The sequence below is a fragment of the Zingiber officinale genome, chromosome 2A (genome assembly GCF_018446385.1).
Source record: "Zingiber officinale cultivar Zhangliang chromosome 2A, Zo_v1.1, whole genome shotgun sequence".
NCBI lineage: Eukaryota > Viridiplantae > Streptophyta > Magnoliopsida > Zingiberales > Zingiberaceae > Zingiber > Zingiber officinale.
The window spans coordinates 27677572-27690650 of NC_055988.1; the positions used below are offsets into that span (position 1 = coordinate 27677572).

Sequence of the window (13079 nt, forward strand, 5' to 3'; positions counted from 1 at the left end):
GGGGAGTTTTTACTCGTCAAGATTTCTGAGGATAAGTGATATGGGATTATCACTAAGTTAATTGTTGACTTTAGTATCAAGGGGGAAATTAAGGGTTTCAATGAAAGGTATGGGACTTTCATTAGGAAGAAACTCTTGACCTTGATTCACTCTTTTTGATGTGTGTCAAAAAGGGGGAGAATGTTCAAGGAAGAACATTGGAGAACTATTGGAAAACCTAAGTTAGGTTATCGGGTTAAACTAACTTGATTATGATTTTTGTCAAGCATCAAAAAGGGGGAGATTGTTAGTGCAACCTTAGGTCAAGGTTGACCTGGGTGACCCGACTCGAGTTGACCTGACTCGAGGTATATTTTGATGTTTGACAAGAATAGAGAAGTTATATTTTGATGTTTGACAAGAATAGGAACTTGGGAGATTGTGGGTGCAACCTTTGGTCAAGGTTGACCTGGTTGACCCGACTTGAGTTGACCTGATTCAGGAAAAGTCCAAGTATGGAGACTTGGCACGGAAAAGTCCAAGCAGGGAGCTTGGCACGGGAAAAGTCCAAGCAGGGAGCTTGGCACGGGAAAAGTCCAAGTATGGAGACTTGGCACGAAAAAGTCCAAGCAGGGAACTTGGCACGGGAAAAGTCCAAGCAGAGAGCTGGGCATGGGGAAAAGTCCAAGTATGGAAGCTTGGCATGGGAGGTCAGAGAGGGCTCGGTAGCTCGTTCTCTGGACCGGACAAAGTTGGAGAGGGCTTGGTAGCTCGTTCTCTGGATCAGGAAGGCTTTAGGGTTTAAGGCTGGGAAATTGGATCGGTCTGCTGACTGATCCAGTGATACTATGGGTATCTGGATCGGTCTGCTGACCGATCCAGTTATACACTGATTCTCACTGTGGGTCATCTGATCGGTCTGGTGACCGATCAGTAAACAAACAGATTGGGAGAAGGAATAGGAGGGATCGGTCTGTGGACCGATCCACCTATGGCCTGATCGGTCCACAGACCGATCAAGGCTCGGCAACAACTCTCTGTGAGAGTTGGGATCGGTTTGGGGACCGATCAGCCTAGGGCCTGATCGGTCCCCTGACCGATCAGATCCATCCTGGACCGATCAGGGTGGAGCCTGATCGGTCCAGGCCTAGCCGTTGAGACACAACGGCTAGATTTCTGTCTTCTTCGCAAGTTAAAGTCATATAACGAGGTGGAGGGCCTCTACAGAAAAAAAAAGAACTTCTTCTTCCTCCTTGCGATCTGAGCTTTGTTGAGCTCTCCATTACTGAAACTTCGTGTGAGCTTCCCTCGGCTGGGTTTCCAACTGATCAGTTGCTGCTGTGGTTGGCATCCGTGAAGTTGCTGCTTCATCAACAGTCGACGAGAAGGCAAGCAAACCAGTGTTTTTACATTTATATTATTCTTGGCTTCTAGCTGTATTTCTTGTACTCTGATCTTGCTGTTGCAAGAGAAATTGTGGCGAGGTTTCTCCGCCCAGAAGGAGTTTTTATTAGTCGATTTTCCGGGGTCTCATCTACCGATGGATTGATAGGATTCGTCCACCTTACGGACACGCCGAGGAGTAGGAGTATCATCTCCGAACCTCGTTATATCGTCATGTTTGAGGTTTGATCTTCTCCATTTTCATTTCTACTTTTTATTTCCGCAGCGCTAACTCAAATTGTAGGAAGAAACGAGAATTTGGGGTCGGCTATTTACACCCCCCCTCTCTAGCCACGTCCGAAGGTCCTAACACTCCTATCACGGAGGTCCCTGCCCCCACTCCTGTCCAGGTGTTAGCCCCCGAGCTGACTTATCTTCCTGCTGGGGCCCAGCCCGGGAGTTCTGTCGCGACTCTGGCTACATCCCCTGGCATTACTCCAGCTTCTACTTCTCGTACCAAGGAACGACCCCCGAAAAAATACGCCTTCTCTACTTCCTGGCGTCTACCATCCCAGACCGTACCGACCACTGCAGCCACTGAAAGCACCCCTCCCACCGTTGGCCAAGTCCAATTGCATGGCCCCTTAGCCACCTATTGGCGGTCAGCCAATCAACAATTCTGGGGAGGCTCACCGATAGAAGGGTTGGACTTAGTTTCTCGGCACATAATATCTATGAGTCTTCTTTTCCCTGACTTTTTCCCGACTTAACTGGTTGAAATCCTCTTTGACCCTTCTTTCTATTTTATGCAGGCCTGTTCTGCGGGTCTGAGCGTGGTCCAATACGCCACACCGAATCCACTTAACCCCAACCCTAACGACCTGGCTTCCTATTTTCAAGAGATAGGGGAAACTGCGTAGTCCGCCCGGGGTATAGCTCATGCTGCTTTTGATAAGATAAAAACCCTGGAGACGACACTGAAAACGAGTGAGTCCCAACTAATGTCAGAAGGGGAGCATCATCTTTCGCTCGTGGTCGACTTGGACGAGAAGGACGCAAAAATAGTCATCCTCTCTGGAAAATTGAAGACGCTGTAGGGGGCTCATGAGACCCTCTAAAAAGATATGAATGGCGCAACTGACCATCAGCTCTGACCGGGAGAAGAATCTTCAGCATCAATGGGAAGAGGGACAGACCACCTTAAATCTTTGCAAGCCGATCTTCTGAAGGCCCAGGAAGCTGCCTCCCAGAGCCAACGAGAGTGAAATCTGTCTCGGGATGATGCTGATAAGATAAAGGCCGAGCTGGCGAATTACCGGGCTGGCGAAACTGACTGTTTAAGGGCATACAGGCGCACCTACGTCCAGTCTCCATACTTCATGAAGAAAATTAGCGACCTGATGGACACCATGCTATGCTATGGAGGTGCAGGTGGTGCGCACCAACTATTTGAGCAGGGCACTCTTCATTCCGCCCCCTCAAAAAACTTCTTGGATAGGGCTCGCCTCATGGACGAACTCCCGGTGGCGGCCTTTCCCACCTTCAAAGAAGATGACGACCTTTTTCTGTCTTCCTTACCTCCCTCTAAGTAATCCTGATGTAGAAAGCCCTGATAAACACTTGTTGACATCGTTGTATATATTATGCTCAGGCTTGTTCTTGTTTCAAATGCACCAACGAACTTATTATACCCCTATCTGTCTTAAACGCTCATTTATTTTGCTGTGTTCAAACCTGCTTATCTTCTGAATCGAGTTTCTCCTGGCCTGTACTAATCTTCCAACCCATGTGACAGGTCGAGATTTCTAATCGCAATGTCCCAACCTGGCTAATTTGCCCAAACATGACTTACCCCCTGGTCGGGCTTCTTATTCCAATTTAGCTTCCTGATCTAGCCTACTGCCTCGATTTAACTCCTGGCCCCGGTCGATTCTTCAACCTTAGCAGAAAAAATAGAGCTGCTAAGAGAGTAACCTCGGGGATTCCAAAAGACTCGAGCTACAATAATGCCCTTTCACGAGGCTCCCTCACCTCATGATAATCCTCATTTTTTCTGCCATTATATTTCCCAAAATGCCCTTGTGGCTCTATTTTCGAGGACGATCCGGCGGTCCTCTTTTTCTTAATGCCCTTGGCCATTTTTTCAGGGATTGTTGGATGAGAGTTGACTGTTTTGCCCTCCCGCTTAGCGGCTATAAATATACTTCTCCTCCTAACTCCGAGAACTTTTTCTCACCAGAGCTTTCTTTCGATTCCTGCTTCTTCTCGAGCTTAGCTCTTCCCCTTAGGTTCTTCTCCTTCAGATCCTAGCTTTCCTTTGCACTTAGATTCTTTTTCCCCCTCTGTTTCACACCCAATCTTTCATATGGCTTTTCCCAACATAGTGTTATCCCCTGGAGTTTCTTCCTTCATAAGTGTAGATATGGATGATGTTCGTTATACTTATGGAGTCCATGAAAGCATGCACATCATCATCCCCAACCTCTTATATAAGGTATCCTCTGCTCCAGAGGGGTGTATTACCTTTTTTAAAGAGCAACTAGCAGCTGGGCTTCGCTTTCCTTTACATCCCCTGTTTGTCTCTGTGAGCCAATACTTCAGATTTCCCTTGAACCAACTAACTTCTAACTCCATAAAAATCTTGTGCGGGTTCATCATTATGTGTGAGGTATGTGAAATACCCTGGTCTGCCTGCTTGTTCCATTACTTCTATGCTCCCTGCCTGCAAGTCGAGGGTGTGTTCCACTTTGAAGCGCGTGACCACACAACTTTCTTTTGTCCACTTCCTCCTGCCAGTGCAACCTGGAAGGAAAACTATTTTTTCCTTCGATTTCCTTTTGAGGTGGAGTGGCCCACCCGATGGCAGCGAACACTTCTTTCCACACCTTCTCTTAGGGACGCCCATAGTGATCCTTTCTTAACTGAAATTGCGGCTCAACTGCGATGCTGGAGAATAGATCTGACCAGGTTACTGAACTAGGAGGTGTTATGTTAAGTCATAAAAACTGAAAATAAGTATGAAAAATAATTAATCCTCCTCCTGAACCTGACATCATAAAAACTGTCTAACCAATTAGTTATTTACTAACTGTCAAAGGACAGTAACTTTCACTTGGTTAGTCAAGTTAAGTCATTTGTAATCAGTTAGTGTTTGACTAAGCTGAATGACTTAACCTGATTGATCTTTGTTTTGTATTTAATGCCCAAACTTATATCGATGCACTGAAATAAGCATCTTAAGTTTAGGCAATCTGCCTATGCATCTCACCCCGTTCTATGTTTGACAATCACAAACAAGGTAGTCTTAGTGTGTTGGTGAGATGCTCAAATTATAGTCCTATAGGAACATGCTTTCTAAGGGATTGACCTAGTCTAAGGCTAAAATTGTTTTTGAAATTCTAACAATGGGAAGTTTTGAAAGTTTTAACCTAGAATTTAAAAACACTATTTTTGAAAAAAGTTTTTTGTAATTTAAGAGTCTTAGTCTATTAAACACATCAAGATAAGTCAATGTCGGAGTTGAGATATAACTAAGTCAAAGTAAATCAGAATAGCATAAGTCAATATCTAAGTCAAAATACAATGGTCATGATAAAATACAAATAGTGATAATCAAGTCTATCGGGATGATGAGGAGGGTGGCCCGATCCCCAAGGAACGTAACAACTCTATCAGCTCAGTATGGCAGGTTCGATCATCCTCTCGGGAGCTGGATAGGTCACGTCGAAGGTCGAAGATCTCCTGTCTCACGTCTCATCGCAAGTCAGAGACCTCCTGCCACATCTCCTGTCGTAGGTCGGTGACCTCCTACCGCATGCCTCGATGAAAATCGGAGACCTCCTGACGAAGACTCGTCATGGATAGCTCGAGTCTGGCAACTCGGTCGCCTAGAGTGCGAGGAGCGGGACGTGGTGCTCGGCCTGGAGGTGGAGGTGGTACAGGGGTCGGAGCGTCCTCACCGAATAGCGCGACCATAAACTCATCCTTCTCTGCCTCCTCCTGGGCATCTGGGTCCAGCTGGTGTTGTGCCCCCTCCGCCAAGATAGGGCACCCTCATCATCTATATGGATACCTCCTAGAGAGAAGTTCCTAGATCCTAGGACATCAAACTCAGTCATGACTCAGATATCGCCTCGGGTGACATCAATATGTAGGGAGGCGAAATATGCCATCAAAATGTGATAGTACGACATGTGAACTCGAGCGCTGGTGTTGACTCCAGCTGAGTAGATAATAGTCTGAAAGATATGTAAATTAACGTCTATATCTAATCTATGGCAAATGGCATACAGGAGAAAAGAATGAAATGAGTGCATCATCGCTATGTCGCGTGTGGTCAATGGCAAGATGCAGAAGACTAAAACCCTATAAAGTGCATAATCGTGAACTCAAAGGGATACTGACCTAAACACAGTCACAGTGGGAACCCCAAAAAAAAAAACGAGTAAATCGTATCCAGAGTAATGTGCAAGTTAGGATAACCAAATGGTAGATCCCTAGGAGGGTAGCACTGAAAAGTACACTTAGATGGTCGTAGCTCTAAAAAGGTCCGGATAATGGTAGGGGATAGCGTGATATCAGTACCAGCTATTCTAGTAGTGTAAGTAAGATCATCTACCCTAACTACGTTGTTGTAAAATTCAGCACATCAACTTATGTTTACTGAACTGGTATAGTAAACAAGGTTCTGTAAGTTATAGTGGTTAATGACCTCTATAGACGGAATATAGGAGCGCAAGAAAAACTATCTATCTAAGCACCTAGTCCTGATAGGCATATAGATGGTAGACTCAAATATAATCCTAAGTTCGTCAGTAGGGAACCTAGGGTCAGCACTAGCAGTAGAGGGTCCAGCACCAGACCTAGAACGTTTCCTAAATTAAAAAAAAAACTATACTAAGCATAAATTATAGAAATGAAATATTTTAAAAATTTAGGGGAAAAAAAGAATTTACCGAGACATCGTGAATAAGATTTTTAGAAATGATGACCTCGGTTGACTTGCAGTAGCGTAATAACCGAAGAAAAGAGGAAAAGTTTTAATTAGCAATTCCTCTCTCGTTAAGGCTCGAAGATAACCTTTACAAGAGATGAAAAGATGAGGTGCAAGAGGAGAGGGGCGCCCTGCCCCCCTTATATAGGGGCAGGGATCCTTTGGTCCCGGATCTCTGGACCAGTCCTAGTCCCTTGCTCACTCATTGGTTGGATGGGCTAGATTCCACCTGTTTAACAGGTAGGGTCCAGTCCACTCATCCAATGAATGAATAGGGTCTCTTCTGGTCTAGAAAAATCTGGACCAGAGGATCTGGCCTCCTTATATAGGGAGGTCCAGGCACCCGGAATCACTCCGGGCGCTCGGAGTTAGCGGCGGCAGGGTGCCCGGAGTACCTTCCGGACGCCCCGGATCGTTATACCAGTGGTGCCCGCTCCTGGTTTTTGATCGAGAAAATTTTAATTAATTAATTTTTTTAACAAGTTTTTAAAATTGTTTTTTTAAAGAAAAATGGATCTTTAAAGAATTTTTAAAATGAATTTTTTACTAACACAAATATTCAATATGAGTAGATATTTTTCCAAATAAATATATGAGTAGATATTTTTCCAAATAAATAGAGTTCGCAAGCGAAAGCGTTGGGCAGGTGGTGGGCTGGCTAAAGAATATTTACCTTCCTTTGCTTAGGAAAATGGATATTAAATTTCTAAGATTTTTTTATTAGTTTTATTTTATAATTTACAAATATAAATCAAAATTCTGTTATAAAACGTGGTCGGCAGGATTAGAACTTGCGCGGGAAAAGCCCACATGATTTCTAGTCATGCCCGATAACCACTCCGGCACGATCACAATTGTGTATCAACTTTATCAACTGTATCAACTACGTGGTTGTGTATATTTCAGCCGTCTTTGGCTGATGTATATTGTACATGTAGAAATGATTCAAATTGTCAACCGTACAGGGGAGGTGCTGCCGAAATGTATTCGGACAAGGACTCCCCCGGGGTGTGACAGACTCAAACATAATCCTAAGTTCGTCAGTAGGGAACCTAGGGTCAACACTAATAGTATAGGACCCAGCACCAGATCTAGAACGTTTCCTAAATTACAAAAAAAAACTATACTAAGTATAAATTATAAAAATGAAATATTTTAAAAACTTGGGGGAAAAAAAGGAATTTACCGAGACATCGTGAATAAGATTTTTAGAAATGACAACCTCGGTTGACTTACAATAGCGTAATAACCGAAGAAAAGAGGAAAAGTTTTAATTAGCAATTCCTCTCTCGTTAAGGCTCGAAGAGAACCTTTGCAAGAGATGAAAAGATGAGGTGCAAGAGGAGAGGGGCGCCCTACCCTCCCCCCTCTTATATAGGGGCAGGGATCTAGAACGTTTCCTAAATTACAAAAAAAACTATACTAAGTATAAATTATAGAAATGAAATATTTTAAAAACTTGGGGGAAAAAAAGGAATTTATCGAGACATCGTGAATAAGATTTTTTAGAAATGACAACCTCGGTTGACTTACAATAGCGTAATAACCGAAGAAAAGAGGAAAAGTTTTAATTAGCAATTCCTCTCTCGTTAAGGCTCGAAGAGAACCTTTGCAAGAGATGAAAAGATGAGGTACAAGAGGAGAGGGGCGCCCTACCCTCCCCCCTCTTATATAGGGGCAGGGATCCTGTGGTCCCGGATCCCTGGACCAGTTCTAGTCTCTTGCTCATTCATTGGTTGGATGGATTGGATCCCACCTGTTAAACAGGTAGAGTCCAGTTCACTCATCTAATGAATGAATAGGGCCTCTTCTGGTCCAGAAAAATCTAGACCAAAGGATCTGACCTCCTTATATAGGAAGGTCCAGGCACCCAGAATCACTCTGAGCGCCCGGAGTTAGCGGGGGTGGGCGCCCGGAGTACCTTCCGAGCGCCCCGGATCGTTATACCAGGGGTGCCCACCCCTGGTTTTGACTGAGAAAATTTTAATTAATTAATTTTTTTTAACGAGTTTTTAAAATTGATTTTTAAATAATTTTTTAAATTAATTTTTAAAACGAATTTTTTACTAGCACAAATATTCAATAGAAGGAAAAGAACAAAATGACAAAACAAATAATTCTTATTACTTAGTTTTTATTACCTAGATGAAAAAGTTTGAGGGGCTTTCATGATTAAAAACATAAAGCTTAATCCTATGAGCATGATTTTCCAACACTTGAACAACGAGAGTCCCGATTACAATGTCATCGACACAAGCTATGTTTGTCTCAGTCATTTAGACTGACTTACACATATCTTATGCCATTATCGGTGTAGAATCCATGCTTATAGATTTTTTTTTTTTTTAAATCAAGCCTCAAATCTTTTTGATGGGCAAGCATATAGATAAACAATAAAAATATGAGTAGATATTTTTCCAAGTAAATAGAGTTCGGAAGCGAAAGCGTTGGGCAGGTGGTGGGCTGGCTAAGCATATTAAATTTCTAAGCTTTTTTTTATTGCTTTTAATTTATAATTTTCAAATATAAATCAAAATTCTTTTAAAAAACGTGGTCGGCAGGATTCGAACCTGCGCGGGCAAAGCCCACATGATTTCTAGTCATGCCCGATAACCACTCCGGCAAGACCACAATTGTATGTCAACTCTATCTAAATTCTTTACAACTTAATTTATATTTCATATCTCGTAACAATCCGCTAAGACCAATTATGAATGTAGCGGCACACTATTAAATCAAATTAAATAATTAAACAAGTGAACCTCAACCTTCATCCTTAATGATTAATTGTCACTCACTTAATCTCTATCATTATTAAATCAATAAAGAATATTATTAAAAATAATGAAATAAAATTGTTGCATTATTAGGAGAGCATAGCTTCTCGTACGCAATTCCTATTTTTTTTTTTTTTCTAATATTTTCTATAATTTCTTCGTCACCTGATCAAAATTAATTGTAATCTTATTTGAGTTCATTTTTTTATCCAGATTATAATTTAGATTAAGATAGATGACCGGAGATCGCCAATGATAGATGGGTTGCCCCTATGCTCGGCGTCATACAGTCTATCCATTGTCGACAACTTCCAATTATATGATTCGATTTAAAATTATAATCTGGATAGAAAGATAAATTCAGAGGAGATCATAATCAACTTTAACTGGATTCCGACCTCAATCCAACCTACAAATTATCTAAGAGATCAAGAAAAAAATTAAAGATTACGAATCAGATAAATTTAAACTCCATTACCAGAAGCAATGAGTTGCCCTCTCTCGTTAAACTCAATTGAGACGCTCGTTATTTTTCAAGTATTCATAATCTAATTATGATGTATTATAGAATATTTTTCTTTTTAGATAAAAAATCTAAAATGTTAGTTTCTGGAAAAAAGTTGCTTTTGGATTTGTCTAGTGACGGATTTGTATGATAGGATTGTCTGCCTCCAGAATTAATTATTGATACTTAATTATTAAAAAAAATCTCTCGGTTAAAAGAAGAATTTGGTAGACTCAATTAAAATAGCCACCAATAATCGTCTTTAGCATGTAATTAATTACTGGTACATTTAAACTTTCCTTAAATTTAATATATTATTTTATCAAAAATTTAATAAAAATATTCAGAAATTATAAATTTAAGAACTGTATTTTATATTTAAAAAAAACAGATATGGAAGAATACATTAGACATAACTTTCACGCGGCAAAATAAAAATATCACCCTTTATTATAGTTTTCATTAAAAACGTTTTTTTAAAAAAATATATATATCTGACTATTTTATTAAAAGTCTTCCCCCTTTACTAACTAACTTTGGTGAATCCTAAAATACATTTACGTTAATGTCATTTTTTCTATTTACACTAAAAATAATTTCAAGGTTTATTAGTAATTCCACAAGTAAAATAATCAGTGATCTAGAATTTGAGACTCAGCTACAGCGTATTATTATGAATTTTTCTTATCATTAATTTTCTTGGTTGTTTTATATAAAAAATATATATATATATATTTTTTAGTCTCATATCTTAGAATTGACAACACATCAAAGAAACTTCTATAAATATTTTAGGCTGACGATTTTAAAAAATATACTTTTCTTAGTTTTTTTTACTAAGACAAGTATAATATTAAATTAAAATAATTTTTTTGTATAGAGAAGTCCGTTACAATAATTTGTTATTGGAATTCTCTAGCGTCACTATTGCATGGATATCACGAATCTTACCCAAATAATTAATTTTTGGTTTATAAGGATGACACTAGAAAATCCAAAATAATTTGGATTTTCAAAAGCCCAAATAATTTATATATTATTATATTATACACGCAATACGTGTGTGCACGATCATACTAGTATCCATAATTTTTTTTTCAACTTGATCAAAATTATCACATACATTATTATACCAAAATAAATCTATAATAACTGGGTCTGCAGTAATATTGTTGTCACAATTATGACTATATAGCCGTTGCAAATCAGTAGTAGTTATAATTATAATTATTATAACTTTGTAGCAGTTATAAATATAACAGTTATAATTGTAGAATATAGATGCTACAACATGAAATAAATTATAAAAGTTATTATTATAATAAAATTATTCTAGCTTAATCAAAAGTAATTATAAAACAGATATATCAAAATATTTTTATCAATTTAATAAAAAATATTCAAACATAATTAAAATTATATTTACTATTGTAATAGTTTGACCATAGTTGTAATGATTACTTGCATATTATTAGATGATTTTGATCGAGTTTAAAGAATTTCATTTAAGTTTAAATAATTTTAACTAAGATAATAAATATTTTAATATAATTGTATTGTATATGATAATTTAAATTAAATTAAAGTAATTTTATTTTATGTAATAGCAAATATTATCGTAACTATTACAATATTTATCAAAGGGCGCATATGTTTTGAACATTATTAAAAAAGCGCACTCCATTTTATTTTTTTAATCAATGGGCGTACTTTTTTTTTTTTTTTCTAAAATACCCTTTTGTCTATTTGAACCCCAAATTAAAATAAAAAATTAATTTTACTTATTTAAATTGAACCGAATTGAATCAAGGATTAAATATGAAAATTTAAAAAAAATAAAAACTTAGTTATTTCATCAAAAATATTAGATCAAGGTGATAAAAGACGAATACGCTCGCCCCCAACACCCCCGTCAATCTGTCCGAGCACTAACACAGAGGAGGTAAATCACAGGTGGCTACTATCCTTTGGAATAATGACTAGCCAGAGACGGATTTATGTAAGGGCTGGGCTGGGCTGGGCTACAGAATCATTGAAAAATTTGAATTTCACACCTCTATCTCAAAGTCAACTTTGGCCATCTCACATAAGAAGAAGATCTTTCTACCGTACATAACAATAACTAATAAATTTAATTACATAAATATTTTAGACACATATTAATTCACCCTATCAATAATTCTTTCCCTATAAGAAAATTAGAATATATATAAAAAAAATTTTCTGTCTAGTAAAAGTCTGTAGTTAGTTTGGAGATAAAAATATTACATTTCTAGTTGGATTACAAAATTATTTATATATTTATTTTAAAATTAACCCGATAAAATTAATTTCAAATAGAATTTTTATCTCTAATCTTATTTTAAATATGTTATTAATCTACCTCAAATAATATATCAAATATAATTTTAATTTATTTATAAATTGTTTACCGTTCTATTTATAAATTCGTATATAATTTTGTTTAAAATTTAATAAAATATAGGAAAAGGTAAGATGATAATGTGTTCATGTAAAGTAAACTCGGATCCCTTCTATAATATCCTTGGCAAACTCAATCAACTCAGAATCAGCCCAGTCCACTATTAATTCTTGGATCCGTCCCTGTGACTAGCACATAAGGGAAAAAAAAATCTGTGGGTCAACTCAAGCCTATATATTTAAAAAACTACATAGTCATGTAGCGGAATTTAAAAGACAATTAAGAACATGATGATTTTACTTAAAGCTATCAAATGGGTCAATTCGTGATGGAGTGAGTCGGCCCATGGTGAGCTAGTCATTTAGCGAGGTGGGGCGGATCGACTTGTCATTTTGACGGATTGGAAAATTTTCAATTCAACCTAATTTAAGGTGGGTTACGGGTTAGGCAAACCACCCCACAAGTCATCAAAAATTTTTAAAAAATAAAAAAAATATTTTATATCTTTAATATTTTATTTCGAAAGTTTTCATCAATCAAATATATCCAAAAATATATATTTTAAATATACATAAGCATAAAAAGTACTATTTTGTTTAAAAATTATATTAAAAACAATAATAAATTTACATAAAACTTGACATACATATATTTTTCAACCCGTGGGTCAACCCAAGCCTATCACAGACCAACCCAAATCCATCACGAGCATAGGTGGATCAACCAGCGACAGACTTGGGTTAATAAAACTCTAATCCAATCCGTTTAAATTATTTAGCGGGGTAGGTCAATCTGATGTGTCCAACCCAAATTAATGGCTCTAGTTTTACTTGGATCGCAGTCTCATGGCTACTACTCTAAGACTTGCAGTCAGTTAGACAGTTTTCGTTGAGCAATCACTATCAATATGCTTTTCTTTTACAAATATAGGGTTCGGTAACAAACCTGCCGACCCTTAGAGATTTTAATATAGAAAGAAAACTAAATAGAAATGCAACAACTAAATGTTACCCAAAAGCT

General features: G+C 38.2%; 1 non-coding gene across 1 annotated transcript; it reads right to left on the bottom strand.

Moving 5' to 3' along the window:
- Window positions 1–8904: 8904 nt before the first annotated feature.
- Window positions 8905–8986, bottom strand: TRNAS-AGA. The gene has a single exon. It is a non-coding gene; the product is annotated as a tRNA-Ser (tRNA).
- Between the last annotated feature and the right edge of the window lie 4093 nt (window positions 8987–13079).